Below are 5,062 nucleotides of genomic sequence, written 5' to 3' on the forward strand. Positions count from 1 at the left end.
AAAAAAAAAAAAGAAAAAAGAAACTGGAAACAACCTAGATGTTCCTCAACCAAAGAATGGACACAGAAAATGTGGTATCTTTACATAATAGAGTACTACTCGGCTATTAAAAACAAGGACATCATGAAATTTGCAGGCAAATAGATGGAACTAGAAAATATCATCCTGAGTGAGGTAACCCAAACCCAAAAGAACATGTATGGTATGTACTCACTGATAAGTAGGTAAAAGCCAGAAAGTACAGAATACCCATACTACAACTCACAAGAAGAAAGGAAAGTCCAAGCGTGGATATTTGAATCCCACTTAGAAGGGGGAAGAAATTGGCATGAGAGGCAGAGGGAGGGAGAGACCTGGGTGGGAGAGGGGAGGGGGAAGGGAGGAGGAGAGGAAGGCTAAGGGAAGGGGTAGAAGAGGGGAATGCATGGGCAGGTGTGAGGAGAGACAGGAGAGAAGCCCAGAGGGCCAGGAGAATGAATAGAAACCTGCAGCTGTTAGGGTGGTGGAGAAGCAGGAGACTCTAGGAAGTCCCAGAGACCTGGGATGGGAGAGGCTCCCAGTAGTCAATGTGGGTGACCTTAGCTGAGATGCCTAACAGTGGGCCATGAATCCTGAAAAGACCACCTTCTGTAGCCAGGGAGGACCCACCCCTCACCCCCCACCAGTGGAGGGATAAGGACACTAACCAACCCACAAAACTTTTGACCCAAAATTTGTCCTGTCTAAAAGAAATAAAGGGACAAAGATGGAGCAGAGGTTGAAGGAATGGCCAACACAAAACTAGCCCAACTTGAGACCCATCCCATGGGCAAGCACCAACCCCAGACACTATTAACAATATCCTGTTATGCTTGCAGACAGGAGCCTAGCATAACTGTCCACTGAGGGGGTCCACCTAGCAACTGACTGAAACAAATACAGATAAACAAAGACAAACATTGGACAGAGGACAGAAACTCTTATGGAAGAGTTGGGGGAAGGATTGAAGGCTCTGAAGGAAGACCAACAATGTCCACTAACCTGGATCCTTGGGGATCTCAGAGACTGAACCACCAACTAAAGAGTATACATGGGTGGACCCAGGTCCCCTGAACATATGTAGCAGAAGTGCAGCTAGTCTCCATGGCTGCCTTGTCTGGCCCCAGGGGGCATGAACACACCTAGTCCCCCGGAGACTTGATGTTCCAGGATAGGGGGATATCTAGAGGGGCCCACAGTCTCAGAGGAGAAGGGAAGGTGGGATAGAGGAAGGGTCTCTGTGAGGGGGGACGGGAGGCAGTGTTTAGGATGTTAATTAATTAATTAATTAAAGACTAGCAAAACACCCTGGCTGGCCTCAAATTGATGACCTTGAGCTTGAAATTAGGCTGACTTCAAAGTAAAAGGTTATACCCTAGAAAACTGAGGCCAGATTACCTGATTGCCACAGCTCTTTGCCCATATCTAAATCTTGATTTTTCCACAAGCCAGTGCCTTCTCTAGCCAATCCACTGAGACAATGAGCCTTATAACCCACCTTCTTTGACTTCAAGATTCCCAGACATCATTCTCCTTGATGTCTTCTGAGTTTTTCTGTTTGTTGTCTTATTTTAATAGATTTACTCGATCACCCTGTATCTTATTTAGGGTTTTCATTTTTATGATGAGACATCATGACCAAAAGAAACTTGGGGGCAAGGGAGTGTTTATTCATTTACATTTACAGGTGACAGTCTATCGCTGAGGGTGGCAGTTTCCTGGAGGCAGGAACTGATGAGGCCATGCTGCCTAATGGATTGCTCCTCCTAGCTTGCTTAGCCTGTTTTCTTATAGAATCCAGGACAACCATCCCAGGGGTGGCCCAACCCACTTACAATGAATGGATGGATTGGACCTTCCTCCATCAATCACTAATTAAGAAAGTGCCCTCCAGGTTTGTATGCATCTTGATCTTATGGAGGTATTTTCTCAATTGAGGCTCCTTCATCTCTGATGACTCTAGCTTGTGTCAAGTTGACATAAAACCAACCTTTACACACTGACTGGCCTCAAATTGGTGATCTGCCTGTCTCAGCATACTTGGGAGTACTGAAATCACAGGAAGGTGCCACCCAGCCCGAAATCATCCCTAACTCTTCCCTTCCTCTTCCCATCACAGCCAGCCGTCCCTGCTGCCTCTGCTCATTTCTCTGCCATCCTATTCCATGTACCACACATTCCGAGCTTCCCTTACTTCAGCTGTTGCTGCTCCAGTCACCTAGAGTCCATCCCACCCCTAAGCCTGAGAAATAGTCTGCTCTTTATAAAACAAAGCTTTTCCTACTTAAAAAACTTCTATGTTATGTAAGATATGATTTTAAAAACATAAACCTTAAGTGTGGCAATATTAAAACACACACACAATTCTATCACTTTTGAATAGAAGGTTGTCTAGCCCTCAAAAGTTAAACATAGAGGTAACATACTACCCACCAATTCCACTCCTAGTTAAAGACTAAAAAGCAAATACATACTCAAATAAACTTTGAACATATAATTCATAGCAGCTGTATAAACAATATCAAATGATGTAAAATGCTCAAACGTTCATTTCTAGATAGATAAACAAATGTGTTGCCTACATGCAATGAGATAGCATTTGACCATGAAATGTAATTGAGAAATGCTGCAATGTGGATGAACCTCAAAAACACTACACTAAGTGAAAAAAAAAAAAGCAAAACTTTTAAAAGGCCACTTTTTCTCATTCTTTGAGATAGGGTGTCAAAACTGGTCTCAAATTGGCTGGCAGTCCAGGCTGGCCTTGGATTCCTGGTGCTTATACCTGCTTCCCAAGTACTAGGAGTACAAGCATGTGCCACCTGTCCAATTTAAGGCCACATTTATATTTTCTGCTTATCTGAAATGTTCAGATAAGCAACCCATGCAGACACAAAGTATCTAACTCTGTTAACCAGGGGTCTGGGGTGGCCAATAAGAGGGGCAGGGTTTCTTTCTGGAGTCTGGAAAATATTCTCAATAAACAATGATGGTTGAAGCTTCTTATGAATGTGCTATAAATCTATACACTCAATTGTATACATCAAAATGGTGAACCCGGGCTGGAGAGATGGCTCAGTGGTTAAGAGCACTGACTGCTCTTCCAGAGGTTCTGAGTTCAAATCCCAGCAACCACATGGTGGCTCACAACCATCTGTAATGGGATCTGATGCCCTCTTCTGGTGTGTCTGAAGACAGCTACAGTGTACTCATATACATAAAGTAAATAAATACAGAAAGAAAGAAAGAAAGAAAGAAAGAAAGAAAGAAAGAAAGAAAGAAAGAAAGAAAGAAAGAAAGAAAGGGAGAAAGAAACTTAGTGGTGGAATATAGCTTTAATCCCAGTAACAAGTGGATCTCTGAGTTCAAGGTCATCCTGGTCTACAGTGAAAGTTCCAAAACAGTCAGGGCTACACAAAGAGGAAAAAAGAAAAAGAAAAAAAAAATCTAGTACTGAATAACCCCTGAGGCAAAGAAGAAAAAAAAGAAAAGTTAAAAGGCAAATGGAACTGAACTTGATGACAAACCTGTCAGAATTCATAACAGATCCTTCCTCAGCTTCCCAAGTGCCACCAATATAGGTATGTGTCACCATGCTCTGCCCCAGATTCCCAAGTGCCACCATTATAGGTGTGTGTCACCATGCTCTGCCTCAGCTTCCCAAGTGCCACCATTATAGGTGTGCACCACCGTGCTCTGCCTCTCCTAGCATTTCTGGACGCACAGGGAGTTTGTAATCAGACCCTGCCTGATAATTCCTTAAAAGCTAATTTAGTACTTGTACCTCATCCTTAGGCATCTCTACCCCAGCATTACTGGGAAGAAATGGTATTTGCAACAGGAGGTATTTACGAATAGGTAAGCTTCATTTGCTGGCTTCCTCTGGTCCTGCTGGCTTCCCAAAAAGGAGAGAGCTTCTCTGGCTGACACATCCATTTGTCAATGCATTTTGGTTTTCACTTTATATTCCGTTGTTTATGTTATTTAGCATGTACCGATGTCTTTACAACAAAGCTACCAAAGTAAGGTGCATATGGCTTTGAACTAAGACAGAAATCATGAGATTAAAGATCTAGCCCAGAACTGAAGTGCTTGTCTCACAGGTTAGCATAAAGCCCTAGGTTTGATCCCTAGCCTTAAAATAATACAAAAAACAAAAAAAACAAAACAACATGAGCAAAATAGGAAAATTCTGTAGGACATTGTTTGGTCCCTGGAATGTCTGTCCCAACTGTTACCAGTATCTGTAAGTGGGCAACTGATTGGAAAAGAATGTCACACCATTTGTTCTAGCTCTGGTGCTTCAGGAACATAGGAACTGTAGTACCAGCCTCACTCCTGGTGCACATAGTTTAGTCCTAGGCCTGCTTTCCCTCCAGCCCTGCATAGCTAGAGATGCCCTTGAAGTGGCTGTGGAGCCATCTCTATTTCTGGATTCAAAGGCATTAACTCTACAAGTCAACCTAGCAGCTGCTTTCCTGAGCTGAGGATGTGATTCTTGGTAAAAACACAAGGATTTTGGTCAGAGGTCCAAGTCGTCCTTATTTTCAGTACTATGGCATCAGTCAGCAATTTGAGGAGGGGCAGTTTTCTTATAGAAGATGCATGGTGAATTAAACAACAACAAAAGTTGACCCCCAGCTCTGCAAATGTGCTACTGGTGTGTAGCCAATGTTATTCTCTGAGCGTACTCACTGTCCTAGCCCTCCTGCAGGATACCCAGGATAACGTGCACATAAACTCACTGGTCCTGTCTTCCCCTCTGTAGTACGGAATTTCCCTAGTAAGAGGGATGCAGGTGGATGGGGAAGCAGCTGCCTGGCTCACTCACAGCCCTGCACTCTACTTCTATAGGTGTTCCTGGAAGGCCTTGGCTAGAAAGCTTCAAGCAATAAGACTATCCAGACAGCAACTTTCTCATGTGACCATACAGCCAAAGGGTCTTCATGGTTTGAAATACCACAGCTGAGGACATTGCTTTAGGACATTGAAGATTAATGGTTTTCTTTTTTTTTTTTTTTTTTTTTTTTTTTTTTTTTTTTTT

This window comes from Mus caroli, chromosome 2 (assembly GCF_900094665.2).
Source record: "Mus caroli chromosome 2, CAROLI_EIJ_v1.1, whole genome shotgun sequence".
In the NCBI taxonomy this organism is placed as follows: Eukaryota; Metazoa; Chordata; class Mammalia; order Rodentia; family Muridae; genus Mus; species Mus caroli.